We start from the raw sequence: 15847 nt of genomic DNA, 5'->3' as shown, positions 1-15847 counted from the left end.
CTCTCTCTCTCTCTCTCTCGTCCCTTCCCTTTAACGAAAGACAAACAAACCCCAGTTAACACACTTTCTCGACACCTTCATGTAGGGAGGGAGGGAGGGAGGGAGGGTGCGTGCGTGCGTTGTCTCGACCGTGACGGCAACCATCGACGATCCATTTCCCCCACTGGTAAAACATGTTCACTAACACCTACAGACATCATTCCGTACACACACAATGGCTTTGCACACGAACATAGACGGCACGGGCACTGTCGTACATTCTTCCTCAGAACCATCTCAACGAACGTTACATACACATCCGGGAAAGCAAAGCAAAGCAACGCAACGCACACAATTCAGCCGTCAAAGGTAACGTTCACCACGGCAGACACTTGCCGCCGCGCCGTTACACGCATTTCAGTGCGGCTACAATACACCTCCGACACGGGAACGTTCCGTTGCTCTACACCGCGTTTCTCCGTTTTGTTTGGTTTTTTTTTCTTTTTTCTCTCTCTCTCTACTTTTTTTTTTCCCCTCTGTCCTTTCCTCCACCATTCTCTCCTCACGTTCTGCCCAGACATTCGACCGATCACAGAGGTTCACCTTTCGGTAACCGTTCTCAGCGCGACGGTATGACGGGTGTTCAAGACGTACCGTTGCGTGATGCCGGTGTACCGCGCCGATCGACAGTTTCCCAGAGGCTACGGATCGGACCACATCACCGACACACACAAACACGTGTGCGCACATTCGCCAAAGCGACCGTCGTCTTCTAGCGTCGCGCTTACTGTACTGTACTGTACTGCACTGGACTGGACACGCGTGCATGCATCTTCAATGACGACGTCGGTGTGCGTGCGTCGTACGCACAAGCAGACACAGTCAGTCAGACACGACTATCGAAATCAGAGTCGGAGGGAAGGTACATCATCGTGCGTGTCGCCCGTACAATGCAATACACATTGGTGTCTCAATGCGCGTTCATTTAAACGTCACTCACACGCCTCCACGCTGCAGCATTTACAGACACATCTCACCCTAGCCATGTATGGCGTGCAAACCGACCCGAAAAAACGGCCGTCGTTACACACTGACATTCCCAACAATCGCGTTTCGTTTCCATCCGTCACGTAACTAACCGGCACCTCCATCCAAAGGACACATCACCGATCGCACTTCCCCCACCTCGCAGACAGGTAACACCAACGAGTTGTGCGCACGTGCCTCCATTCCACGTCACACCGTGGCCGTACCCCGCAACACGCGACGCGCCCCCATCAATCAAATTCATCGCATCGGCCACCCCACCCCGTCGCGTCGCAACCAAAGCGGTAGCTATTGCCGCCGTCCACCCACTCACACACAAAACAACAACAACAACAACAACAACAATTCCGCCCTTCCCGCAAAGGCCATTTGGTGGCCCTGAAAAGGGCCGTTTTTGCCGCTCTCGCAACGGAGGAGCCTTCTCTCCTTCCATTCCAGAGCCACCTCCTTACTTGGAGCTCGTGTACTTGGTCACCGCCTTCGTGCCCTCGCTCACGGCGTGCTTGGCCAGCTCGCCAGGCAGCAACAGCCGCACAGCGGTCTGGATCTCGCGGGACGTGATGGTCGAGCGCTTGTTGTAGTGCGCCAGGCGGGACGCCTCGGCCGCGATGCGCTCGAAAATGTCGTTCACGAAGCTGTTCATGATGCTCATCGCCTTCGACGAGATGCCCGTGTCAGGGTGCACCTGCTTCAGCACCTTGTAGATGTAGATGGCATAGCTCTCCTTCCTCTTGCGCTTCTTCTTCTTGTCGCCCTTCGAAATGTTCTTCTGAGCCTTGCCAGCCTTCTTGGCGGCCTTCCCGCTAGTCTTGGGCGGCATCTCAAACAAGAACGTGAACGTACGGCAGCAACACCAGTAGCAAGCGCTCCGCTCTAGTCAGCGTCTCCCCACACAGTGGCACCCAGCGCGCCCCGCCGCCGCACCTTTACCAGCTCGCCCCGTTGCGGCCGCCGACCAATGGGCCGCGAGCGCAACCGGCCGCCGCACCCGAGAGCATAAAGGACCCCCACCCCTGGCGGCGCCGCCACTCCGCTGCTCGACTCGCTGCGGCTCGCACCGTCCTTCGTCTCGTCTCGTTTTCACACCACAGCCCATCGCCATGTCCGGACGCGGAAAGGGAGGCAAAGTCAAGGGCAAGTCAAAGTCCCGCTCCAGCAGGGCCGGGCTCCAGTTCCCGGTCGGCAGAATCCACCGCCTCCTGCGCAAGGGAAACTACGCCGAGCGCGTCGGCGCCGGGGCGCCCGTCTACCTCGCCGCCGTCATGGAGTACCTCGCGGCTGAGGTGCTCGAGCTGGCCGGAAACGCGGCCCGCGACAACAAGAAGACGCGCATCATCCCGCGCCACCTGCAGCTTGCCATCCGCAACGACGAGGAGCTCAACAAGCTCCTGTCGGGCGTCACCATCGCACAGGGTGGTGTCCTGCCCAACATCCAGGCCGTCCTGCTGCCAAAGAAGACCGAGAAGAAGGCCTAAACAGAGAGGCCAGGCAATCGGCACGCGGACCCGCCGCCCAGCAGCGCTGCGTGCTCCCCTGCACGCAACGCGCTTTGCCGGCCCGGCTCACAACAATCGGCCCTTTTCAGGGCCACCACACAAACCTACGTCCAAAGCAAAATTGCAGTCGTCCTCGCCGCACTTTACTTTAACGTCACTTCCACAGCCGCCGCCGGCAACAAGACCATACCAACTGCTACGATTGCAGGGGGGAGAAATTCTGCGAGGTACCTCGGTGTCACGCCTGACATCCAAGTGTCACATAGGGGAACTTGGCACAAACGCTCACGCCAGGATGCACATCCTGTACCCTGTTCCCTCGACCCCGCAACAGGCGTAGCGATACTGGAATATGCGCGCCCTGTATGGGGCTGTGCAGCCAGATCGACGATGCATCGCCTACAGAAGGGTCCAAAGCAGAGCGCTCTACGACGGGCCTTACACGTCCCCGCGGCAGACCTGCATAGAACCACTCACAACACGATTCCGCGCCCTGGCACAAGCGTTCTACGCCACCGCGCGGAAGTCAGAAAATGACTGTTACGTCTTGACCCTTGGGCGATATGAACACCACAGGGACAGATGTGCAAGACCCGAGAGTCGCTGCTCCAGCAGTAGCACAGACAGAACACATAATCACTCTCAACAAACAGCAACGTCCGAAAACAAGCACAGTACCGAAGATAAGAACAACACACAGAAAAGAGGAGCAAATGTCCACAGGCGACAATAACCTCCACCAACTCCCCCTCTAACGGTAAGAGGACTAAAAGAGAGAAGAACAAGAAGAGCCGCCGCCATCTTGTCGTCCACAGCCCGTGTGGCCCAACACACACACACACACACCTTGTTTTGTTTCGTTTGCCTCAAGCACCTCCACGCACGCACAGTCGCCTTCCAAACGACAAGACAACGACAGCAATAATGACCACTGCGAGAGGAGCGTGTCGACACACCGCCCTCCACTCCCGCGCGCCCCAAACAAACGAAACAGCTGATCCGGCCGCCTATCGGCACGCCTTGCCTCGGCAACTCCAACGCCGCCGCAAACACACACAGCCAAACCGCGCAAATATTCACCGCCTCTCGCACAACAACAACAACAACAACACACAGCCCGGCATCTCCATCGATCGATAAACAAAGCAAACACAAAACGCCCTCTCTCGCACACACAGCCGCAAGACCCGCTTCCTTTCCTTTCTCCCAGTCACGTCACGTCAGTCAAACGAAAACGAAATGAAGAATGAAAGAAAGAAGGCAGGCAGGCAGGCAACACACGCAGCAACAACACAGACTCTTTCGCACTTTTCAATTTCCGAACAGTGTGGTGGCCCTGAAAAGGGCCGTTTTCGTCTCTCCCACGGCCGCGGGAAGGCCAACGCGGCACAGCACACCGGCTGCGACGCGCCTAACCGCCGAAACCGTACAGGGTGCGCCCCTGCCTCTTCAGGGCGTACACCACGTCCATGGCCGTCACAGTCTTGCGCTTGGCGTGCTCAGTGTACGTCACCGCGTCGCGGATCACGTTCTCCAGGAACACCTTCAGCACTCCGCGGGTCTCCTCGTAGATCAGACCAGAGATGCGCTTCACGCCGCCCCTGCGAGCCAGGCGGCGGATCGCGGGCTTCGTGATGCCCTGGATGTTGTCGCGCAACACCTTGCGGTGCCGCTTGGCGCCACCCTTGCCGAGCCCCTTTCCTCCCTTGCCGCGGCCAGTCATCTCTTCTAAATCCTCAAAAAAGCTCAGGCAAGCAAAACGTCTGCTGCAGCGGCTGGCTCCTCACCCGGCGCTAGCGAGTCGGCTACGGTCTGCGCCCAGCGCACGCGCCAGCCCCCCTATATAGACTCTGGCCCGCCCTCCCCCCACCACGCGCAACCGAGGGCATATAAGCGCACCACGGTGGCTGGCGCGCGCCCGTGTCGTCAAGGCAGCACCCGACGCAGCACCTCGCTCGCCTCCACGCCGCTCCGCTACCGCTATGGCCCGCACAAAGCAAACGGCCCGCAAGTCCACCGGCGGAAAGGCGCCGCGCAAACAGCTCGCCACCAAGGCGGCGAGGAAGAGCGCGCCCGCCACCGGCGGCGTCAAGAAGCCCCACCGCTACAGGCCGGGCACCGTCGCCCTGCGAGAAATCAGGCGCTACCAGAAGAGCACAGAGCTGCTCATCCGCAAGCTGCCATTCCAGCGCCTAGTGCGCGAGATCGCCCAGGACTTCAAGACCGACCTGCGCTTCCAGAGCTCCGCGGTCATGGCCCTGCAGGAGGCCAGCGAGGCCTACCTCGTCGGCCTCTTCGAAGACACCAACCTGTGCGCAATCCACGCCAAGCGCGTCACCATCATGCCCAAGGACATCCAGCTCGCGCGCCGCATCCGCGGCGAGCGCGCCTAAACACCGCGCCAGCCGCTGGGCACCGCCCACGCACGCAAACAAACAAAACGGCCCTTTTAAGGGCCACTAACATCACTCCGTCGCGAGCAAACTTTGTCGGTCGCCTCTCGCCCCACAACCAGAGAACCAAAGACAAAACACCGCTTCCACTTCCCGTCCGTCCGCCACAGCCGCTCTCCTCTGCCAGCTTGCTGGCGCGCGCAACAATCAATCAACATCATCCCTCCCCGGCGCGGCGCTCAAAGCGCACAACACCCATCGGCCGACGCCGTCAACCACACGGGTGGCTGGCCGGCCGCCGCTTCGTTTCGAAACAAACAAACAAACAAAACAAAAACCCGCACCAACGGCCAGCCAGGCACGCAGGCTCGTCCAACGCCACCGACCCTTTCCACATCTCAACGTCCCCCGCCCCCGTTGCAAGAACACACACACAACCAAGACAAGACACATCCGAGGAGAAGGCAGGCAAACAGACAGACAAACCAAAGTATTCAAACAACATGACACAAACCAACCGTCGGCCGGCCGCGACCAAAAACGGCGACAAGCAACCGCTACCGCCGCCCGCACCCGCCACCGACCCCCCGCAATCCAACCACCACGGCACGCAAACAGTATCCACACACGGGCATACAGAAACGCCAGACGGCACAACCACACCGCAACACGACAATCAAAACCTTCCCGACGTGCTTTGATGGCCCTGAGAAGGGCCGTTTTGGGCCGCGCGTCTCTTGCGCGCCACTAGACGACGGGGACGGGGGGTGGGGACGACGGAGTCAACCGCCAACCCTTCCTTTCCTTTCCCATTCCTTTCTTCTTCTCCTCTACTTCTTCTTCTTGGGCGACGCCTTCGCCTTAGACGGCGTCGTCGCCTTCTTCGGGCGCGGCGCCTTCGGCTTCTTCGTCGGAACCTTGGCGGCCTTCTTCGCCTTCGACGGCGACTTGGCCTTGGCCGGCTTGGCAGCAGCCGCCTTCTTCGCACCGGCGGGAGCGGCCGACGCCGCAGACGCCTTCTTGGCGGCGCCCGCCTTCCGACCAGTCGCCGCCTTCACGCCACCAGCCTTCTTTGCGCCGGCCGCACGGGCACCCTTCTTCTCCTTGCTGGCCGGAGCGGCGCGCTTCTTCTTGGCACCGCCAGCACGAGCCTTGCCGCCCTCAGCCGCCCCGCCGCCGGCGCCGGCAAGCTTGAAAGAGCCGGACGCGCCCTTCCCCTTCGTCTGCACCAGCTCGCCCGCCACCACGGCCGACTTGAGGTACTTCTTGATAAACGGCGCCAGCTTCTCCGCGTCCAGCTTGTAGTGCGCGGCAATGTACTTCTTGATCGCCTGCAGCGACGATCCGCCGCGCTCCTTCAGACTCTTGATGGCGGCCGTCACCATCTCAGAGGTGCGCGGGTGCGCAGGCTTGGCGCGCGGCTTCTTCGCAGACGACGCAGACTTTGCCTTCTTCGTAGTGCCGGTGGCGGCGGGTGCCGCAGCAGTCTCGTTCGTAGCCGCCTGATCTGCCATTTCGACGACGCGCGTTAACACACAACACAGCGAGCAGCGAGAGCGAGAAGAGACACGCAGCGAGCGGAGCGCACAGCAGAGGAATAGCCGCCTCGCGCACTGCACTGCACTGCACTTGTCCATACGGGTCCACCCTGACCCGTGTTGGGAGCAGTCTAAGCATACACTGCTGTTCCTGCATATTCCTGATTCTGGGGAGTGGCTTCCTCACGTTATGGATTGGCCTGAGGTGTTTACTATGGGTGGTTCTCCTCTCTCTGCCACGAGATATTAATCTCGTAGCAGGTCAGGCCAACGCGTGGTTGGCCTGTGGTGAAGAGGGTGGCCCAAGTCCCTTATGAGCCTATTGTCGGACTGCACAGTCCGCTCATAGAACAGGCGCGCCGATTGCTTAAATCGGTCGCGGAGGTAGGGGATTCCGGTTTGGCGGTGTAGCTGAGCAGTGGAATAGCGCCTCGGTAGGCGCAGAGCGAGCTTGAGCGCCCTGCTCTGCACCCTCTGCAGCTTGGTGATGTGTGTGTCGGCTGCGTTGCCCCACACCACGGCCGCGTATTCCAGCACTGGCCGGACCAGCGCCAGGTACAGCGTGATGCCGTGGTGGGGAGGCAAGGCAGACGACGGGTTGAGCAGAGGGTACAGAACGCGCAGGCGCCCTATCGCTCTGCCCCTGACGTCATCGATGTGGTCTTTCCACGTCAGCTTCCGGTCGAGAGTAACTCCCAGGTAGCGGCCAGTCCTGCTCCACGGGACGGGGCTTCCCATGACGGTGACTGGCGGAAGATCTGGTGGCAGTGGTCTTCGCGTGAACACCACCGCCTGGCTCTTCGCTGCATTCATTTTCAGGCGCCACTTCGTCGACCACGCACCAAGGGCCTCACATCCACGCTGGAGTAGGCGGCGCATCTGGTCGGCCTTCATACTCCGCACGAATAGCGCCGTGTCGTCGGCGTAGAGTGCCAACTTCACCGGCGCCACGCGCGGAGCGTCGGCCGTGTATAAGGAGTAGAGCAGGGGGCCGAGAACGGACCCCTGCGGCACTCCAGCACGGATGGGTCGGTGCGTGGACGTCCCATCGTCCAGGCGGACGTGGAAAGTCCTGTCGGCCAGATACGACTGAAGTAAGACCCCGTGCGACGTCGGGACCCCGTGCACAAAAAGTTTGTACACGAGGCCGTCATGCCACACGGAGTCGAATGCCCTGGAGACGTCGAGGAACACCGCCCCAAGGTATTCCCGTGTCTCCAGGGCGCGCATGGCCTCTTCCACCAGCCGCATCAGCTGATGGACCGTGGAGTGACCCCTTCGGAAACCGAACTGCTCATCCGGTATCACTCCTTCTGCGGTCACGTGGCGAAGCAGGCGCCTGGCGTAGAGGCGCTCGAATACTTTGGAGAGGGCCGGTAGCAGACTGATGGGTCTGTAATTGGCAGCGTCACGCGGGTCTTTGTTCGCTTTCGGGATGGCCACCACCTCTGCATGTTTCCACACAGAGGGGTAGACACCCGAGCGAAGGACCTGGTTGAAGATACCCGCCAGCAGCGGATGGGCCCCTGCTGGAAGGTTCCTCAGCAGGTGGTTGGTGACCCCATCAGCGCCTCCGACCTTCCTAGTATTGAGCGCCTTCAGTTGTGCGGCCACCTCCGCCTCGGAGATGTCTTCGATGACGTCCCCATCGTCCCTTGCCTCCAGGAACACTGGGAGTTGCTCGGCTACCCGCTGGATGTGGTCCTCATCCAGATTGTCGTCCACCGGGGTGAACGACGCTTGGAATTGGTCCGCCAGGACACCTGCTTTGCCGTCTGGGCTGCAGACGACGTCTTGCCCAACCAGTATTGGTGGTATGCGCTGTCGGCGGCGCAGAAACGACTTCACCGTGCGCCAGATGCTGCCGTCCTCTGGGTCAAGGGAGGCGACGAAGGCCGACCACTTGCTATTCCTGTGCGCCTCAGCCGCTGCTTTGATGTCTCTACGCATGCGGTTGAGGCGTCGCTTCGTCGCGGGTTGGCGGGTGAGCTGCCACTCCCGGAATAACCTGTTCTTCTCCCTGATGGCCTCCCGTAGCTGAGGCGGTAGGTTGCGGGAGAAGTCCCTGGGCCCCTGTGGCTGGGGAGGGGTGGCTGCGTCGGCGGCGTGCAGGAGCTGGCGGGAGAGGACACGCAGAGCGGCGTCCGCTCCCACTGCATCGGGATCCGGTATGTCCGCGATCGATTCCAGGACCATCTCCTGGAAGCGCTCGCTGTCCATGCGCCGGTACGTCTGTCGGCGAGGTGGCAGGGTGGCTCCGGCGACATCTATGTCGAAGACCACCGGCAGGTGGTCTGACGACAGTGCACACCGTGTGGAGGCGGTTGTGTGGTGCCCGATGCCTTTTATGACTGCGACATCGAGCACGTCCGGCCGTCCCCTGGCTGGGTAGATAGTGGGCTCCTGTGGGCCCAGGGTCAGGGCGCCATTCCTCGCAGCAGCGCGGGAAAGTCGGCGGCCACTGACATTCGTGAGGCGGGAGTTCCATTCCAGGTGCTTCGCATTGAAGTCACCCGCAATGAACACCCTCCCCCCAACTGCCAGCAGCGCGTCGACGTCCGCCTCCTGTAGGTGTCCGCGTGGTGGCCTGTATACTGCCACAAACGTGATCTGCCCGGCTGTCGTGGTGACCATCACCCCAGTGGCTTCCAGGGTTGCCAGGTCAGGAAGTTGCACCGGGTGGTGCCTGAGTGATGCACGTACATAGACGGCGGTGCCACCGCCGGCTGTTGGCCTGTCATTGCGGTAGCAAACATAGTTTGCTACACGCACGTGGACCCCAGGTTTAAGGTGAGTTTCGCTGACCAGGCAGAGGTCAATGGCCTCGTCCCGCATGAACTGGCGAAACTCACCTTGTTGGGGGAATAGGCTGTTTGCGTTGAAGCCGCAAACGGTCAGTCCATGGATGAGTGGATTATCCATGGTGCGGCTTCATGGTGACGGTAGCAGCCTGGAGGGCCTCCGTGACTGCCGTGACTAGCACGGGCAGTTGTTGGAGCAGGGCAGAGAGAGAGCCCAGAAGGGCTCCCAGGTCTGCAGCTCCTGGTCCTGGTGATGGTGCAGGTACAGCCGCAGCGGCGGGCGCGGGGGCGACCGGGCGCGGCGTCGCCGTCGCGTCCGGTCGCTGGACCGCGCGCCTAGCAGCCAGTGGCGCGGGAGTGTTGAGTGGACGGGCAGTGCGTCGTCCACCCTGGTGGTGGTCAGCCTGGGAGGCAGCCTGTGGGGCTGACGAGCCAGGCGCGGTGGATGGTGCGGTCTCGTTCGAGTCCCGTGGCGGAAGTGGCGGGAAGGCCGCTTGTCGTGTCGTGGTGGCGTCAGCGGACTCCCCCTTGGTGGCGGAGGCGTAGCTGGTGCCAGGTTGCACCTTCCGGGCGGGTGCTGATCGTCCGTTCTGCCGTGGGCGGCGACGGAATGCAGCGCAGCCTCTGTAGCTCGCCACATGTGGCTCGCTACAGTTGCAGCACTTCGGCGCCTCCTCTCTCTTCTTCGTACAGTCCCGACTCTGGTGGGAGTCGGCGCACTTCACACAGCGGGCCGGCATGGAGCAGTAGCGAGCCACGTGGTCAAGGCCCTGGCAGGAGAAGCACTGGGCGCGCCTCCCCTTGGCCTTGAGCGGCTCTACCTCCACCCCAATGCGGGCCACCATCTGCAGCTGGAAGATTTTGCGGTTTTCAAAGTTGTCTGGGAGGACAACTAGGAAAAGAGGCATGTCTCGCCTCGTCCTGGGCGACTTCATGATGGTCACGGAGCTGGCCATGTAGCCCAGCCCCGCCAGTTCGTCTTTCAGGTGCGACGGCTCCATCTTCAGCGGGAGGCGGCGGAAAACCACCTTCAGCTGCTTCACGGGCTCCGCATTGTGCGTAAAGCAGTGGAGCTTGTCCGTCTCAATGATCTTCATGGCTGCGCGGTAGTCTTCCATGGTGGCGGTCGAAACCCGGTAGAGGTCTCGCCCGACACATTTGACCTTGGCAGCGGACGCAACTGTCTCAAATTTCTCAAGGAAGGACTTGTAAGTGCCCGTCCATGAGACAGTTATCGGCGGTGGGGCGGGTGCCCGCCTCTTGGGTGGCTCAGCGGCCTCCATGGCCTCCGTGTCGTCAACATCGATGAATGAGTTCGTCGTCGGGAGCGGCTGCACTGTTTGGAGCCGTTTGGCCCGAGCAGTGTGCCGCCGCTTTGGGACGGTGAACCCGTCGTCTGGTGTCTGGTCTGCCTCAGTGGGGGCAGGGTCGTCAGCCATCTTCTGCTTCTGGCTTCGCCTGCAGGTAGACTGGGAGAATGTGGAGGAGTCGTCCTCCTCTACTGCTGCCGGCCTCTTCCTGGAGAGCGGCTGTGGTGCCATGGCTTCCGCCTCGAGCAGGTCGCCAAGGTTGGCCTCTACGATAGTGTCGTCACGTGGCAGGACGGTGACGTCTTCTCTCGTCACGCCTGGCGGTACGGTTTCCGGTATATCTGTGGCCTCTTCACTGGAAGAGACCGGAGTGGCAGCCAGCAGTGCACCAGTTTCTTCTACAACTGGGACTGGTGGCGCAACACTCATCGGGGCCGCCGCTGACAGAACAGTGTCGCCTGTATTGAACACGCCTGTCAGGGCTCCCGACGGTACTCGTTCCTCTTCATTGACCACGCAACCGAGTGACTTGAGGTACTGGTGGAACAAGTGGAGAGCTCGTTCGTCGGCTGCTCGTTCCTGGTAATCAGTATCTCGCGACATTCGGTGCAGAATGACGTACAATTGCGCCGCCGTAAGCGGGCCTGTTTCCCTAGAATATGCCGTCGCATGGTCCGTTGTCGTTCGCTGCGTCGTCGTAAGTGGGGGGCCGGATGGGGCCGCAGACGGGGCGGACTCGGTCGCCCGAGCCCGTCCCGCCTGGCGGCGATCCGCCACACCCTTCGCTTGAGTAGCACGGTCCTGCTTGCACTGCATCGCTAACTCGAAGTGCCGCCTCGCGCCACAGGCCCAGCCAGTGTCGCGGGCGGGCGCGGACGGCCGAGAGAGCGGCCGCCACTCTGCGCGCCGCCGCGCCGCGCCTCCCGCGCTTGCTACCGCCCAACGTCCGACAGCCTGTGCGGAGCAGCCCCACACCTGCGCCACAACCACCCGCGCCTTTCAAACCACCGAGGATGGGGCTACACACAGCCACACCACAGTCGCCAACCAGTCGCCACGGCAGCGCCGCAAACCACGGCCAAACTGCAGCCACCGCGCGCTACAGCCTGGGTCGGCCCGCCGAGAATCGCCGCCCACGCCCAAATGCCGCCCCCACAGCCCCAGCCGGCGACCGGCCACAATGGCCAAACCTTCGGCAAAGGCCCCACACCGTCGCCGCGGCAGCCCGGCCAGCGCGGCCGGCGCCACAGCCACACAAGAGGAGGCGTGCGGCGATGACGGCCGTGCAAACGCACCTCCGCCGCCCCATCGCCCTCCCACCGTTTCCCGATCGGCCCGCAGCCGTCGGGCCACGTCCTCCTCCTCTCGCCCGCCAACATTCACAGCCCTTTCGTTCGTTTCCCAACAATTTCAATTGTGCCCGCCGCAAAAAACGGGCGCCGCCTGCAAAGCAACATGCTCCGCCGGAGCGCCCCTCGCCGCTTACGAGCCAACCCCTCGCCCGAGGCAAACCGAAATCCGCAACTACAGACCAACCCAATCTGCCGTCAGCACACACGACAGCCAACATCACGCGTTACGAGTTAGACATTAGGTTCACACGTCTCGGTTAGGTTCGGTGGACGTGGGTTGGGTTAAGGGCACTTGGGTTAGGTTAAGCATTCAAAACACACGTCAGGCGTCAGAGGTTAGGTTAGGTTACGTTACATTAAGGTTAGGTTAGGTTAGGTTAGGTTAGGGGCACTTGGGTTAGGTTAAGGGTCGGTGTTAGGTTAAGCGTCAAACTTAGGTTAAGCATTCAAACCACACGTCGGGCGTCCGAGGTTAGGTTAGGTTAGGTTAGGTTAGGTTAAGGCCACTTGGGTTAGGTTAAGCCTCAAACTTAGGTTAAGCATTCAAACACACGTCGGGCGTCAGGTGGCCGCAGCAGCCGCACCTACCTACCCACCCACCCACCCACCCACCTCACGGCCGGACAGCTTGGCTTACTTGGCGCTGAGGCTGACCTCACCGCACCTCACCTCACGCTACGCAACGCTACACAGGTTCGGTTCGCTCAGCTTAGGCTTAGAGCTTAAGCGCCGAGGTCGGATTACGTTGGTTCACCTTCGGGCGCCACACTTTGGGTGTAAAGGTCGCGTCGGGTCGTCGGCACGCCGCAAAAACAAAAACAAAAGCGAAGCCACAGACAACGCCGACAAACGGGCAGCACGACCACGACCAGATACCGAGACACACGGACCACCCACCGGCCAAAGGGCACCAAACAACAAACCAGAGCACCACGTGTCGACCAGAGCAACCCGCCGCTCACGCGACGTGGCTGGCACCGAAGGGCCGCCGCAACTGCGCTTTCCGCGCCGGGCCGGATGCACGTGCGGCAACACCACCACCGCACACAGCCGCTGTTCAACATCAACCAACAACACGCCGCGGTCGCAGCCTCAACGCCAGCACACGTTTGCACCACCATTCACACGCACCGCACAAACAGCTGTCGCCGACAACACAAACACACCGCAACGACGCCGCCGCCGCCGCCGCCTCTACTTGTGCCGGCCACCCACCCCACCGACGGCGCACCTGTCGCCAGCCGGCAGTCGGCAGTCGGCAGTCGGCAGTCGGCAGTCGGCACGGGAAACGCACACCGCCACTTCGCTCGCGCGCACGCCACCAACCAGTCGTCGTCTCCAAAAACAACAAACAAACATAGGGCAGGCAACAAATCGCCTCGCACGAACCGTCCACAAAACTATCAAAGCACAGCCTCTGGCTAACGGCCACGACGCAGCGGCACGCTGCTCCTTTCCCCGCCCCACTCCATTCACAAAGTCACGCGACACCTTTCCGCCACTACGCGCAGCCGCACCCGACGCCCGTGGCAACGACACAACTACTGCACTATCCACCGTACACACAGCCAGCCAGCCAGCCAGCCAGCCAGCCAGCCAGCCAGCCAGCCAGCCAGCCAAAAGCACACCAACGACCCAAACACGCACGTGCAACGGCACGCCCCAAACCAGTCAACGTCGACAACCACACGCACGGCTGGAAACAGGCGTCCTTCCACGTTGCCATCAAGCTACACACAAGACACAAGGAACCAACAACAGCACGCCTGCCCGCCCGCCCCACTCTCACGCCGCAAAAAGCACACCGAAACCGCCAAACGCACATTCCCATCGCACTGACACCGACCGGCTCGCTACCACCACACCTCTCGGCAGCCGTTTCGCAGACATGACACGGCGCGACATGACATCACGACCAACTCTCCTTTCCCCGACGCCTTCGGCCGGAGCACAACGCCGCCAATTCGCCACACAGTCGACAAGCGCCCGCCCTCCCTGCACGACGCCGCGCAGCAAACGCGCCCGCAAACACATACCTCTCCTCTCTCTCGGCCGCCCGACGCGCCAACCGCCACACCGCCAGCCACTCGCAATTGTGCACTGCCGCCAGCCACACGTCCAACACGCCGCGCCGCCTCCGGCCACCCGCCAGGGGGCGCTCACGTCCGCGACAACAGCGCGGCCCGCCGGGCCAAACCGAACCGAGCCGCCCGCCGCTGCTCTGCACATCTTCCTGCGCGCATCAACAAAACGAGGCAAGCGAGCACACCCCGTCACAACGCCACATCACGCAAATGCCGTGCCGACCTCTTGTGTCTACCGCCTAAATTGCACTCACCAGCCGCCCCTTCTTCTTCCTATCTATCTATCTGTGCGTCTGTGTCGGTCCGCGCGTGACGCCTCTCAACATCCGCCGTCGCCGTCCCCGTTTCCGCCCCAATGCCATCGTCGCGCCGCCGCCTCCTCCTCCTCCTCCGCCGCCCCTGTCCGGCCCGCACCACACCATACACCGCTGCTTGTCCCGGCCGTTGCCACCAAAGGCGCCTACCGCAAACGCGCCACGCCGCAGCCCCCGTGCGTGCATCTCCGTGCCGACGCTGCCTCTCTGCCCTCCCGCACGCACTCGACCGACCGACATGCACTGCGTCGACGGCCTCGACAACACAGTCTCTGGGCTCCGCACTGCGTGTTCCGGTACGCGCGCTCAAACACCTATGTACTCATTACCAGCGATGGCGAGGCACCACACAATCTCTGACCAGAGAGTTTCTTATCGTCGCTAGTCTGCGCCACACGACACTAGTGGCACGTAGCGGGTCGGCAGGAACAGTTGTCATCTCTATGTGGCGGGTCGGGAGAGGTCGTAGTCAGTCGACGACAGTATTAGCGAGTGGACGATTGTACTGAGCGGGCGGCGGCGTGCTCTTCTCGCGACTCTGGTCTCCGTTCGGGACGATGCATATTGTTATAAAAGGTAAGGTAATGAAGCTGCATTGCGCAAATCTAATAATGTATGTCAATTGTAACTATTTTCTTCACAACAAAATGCCCCAATAATACTTTGTTTCCAAAGTAACTTTTTTTTAAAGGTAAAACCATTCATTTCCATTTAAAGAATATTTCCTCCAACAATCAAAAAATTCAATGTGAGCCGGCATTCATTGCACGAAGCTGTGTACAGGTATCTACAGTTAAGAGCACATATAGATGCAGTTTGTTTCCTCTTTTGCCTTTTTTTTTCATTGACGTAACGATCTTTTGCTCTTTTTTTTTTTGTTTTTTATTCTGATTTGTACGTAGGCTGTTTGTTTACATTTTTTTTTATTGGTAATGCCACGTAGCGCTCTGTGTGAAAATCACTGCCTGTGCCGTGTGCAGTCAGTGGCCAGTTTGCATTGTTGTCATATGAACCTGCTATAGCTGGATGTGAACAGCGCGTACCGTTGCGCAGTTAGGGGTGAGCCGCCAGCACTGGTGCATGTGAGGAGAGATATGGCGGACTTTTCAAATTACATATATTATGACTTGTGATGATATTAAGGGTAAATACATTGTTTGTTGTTCTCTATTAAAATCTTTACTTTGCTAACTATCCCTATCAGTAGTTAGTGCCCTCCGTAGTTTGAATCTCTTATTTAGCTGGCAGTAGTGGTGCTCGCTGTATTGCCGTACTTCGAGTAATGACGATTTTTGTGAGGTAAGTGATTTCCGAAAGGTGTACTTTAATGTTACTCAGGGCCATTCTTTTGCAGGGATCTTTGATAGTCAGATTGCGTTGCGCTCAAAATATAGTGCGTCACTTTAAGCGCAGTTTTGTATACATTGTTGTTCAAAGGGGGACGTTTCAGAATACAGGGCCGAAGGTCAGCCAGCGCTGCCCTTACAACGTTTATCGGGTTTTCAATTATGTCTCTTGAGATGTTCATGGTTC

This window comes from Schistocerca cancellata, chromosome 9, assembly GCF_023864275.1.
Source record: "Schistocerca cancellata isolate TAMUIC-IGC-003103 chromosome 9, iqSchCanc2.1, whole genome shotgun sequence".
NCBI lineage: Eukaryota > Metazoa > Arthropoda > Insecta > Orthoptera > Acrididae > Schistocerca > Schistocerca cancellata.
Note: the sequence above shows the minus strand (reverse complement) of the source record.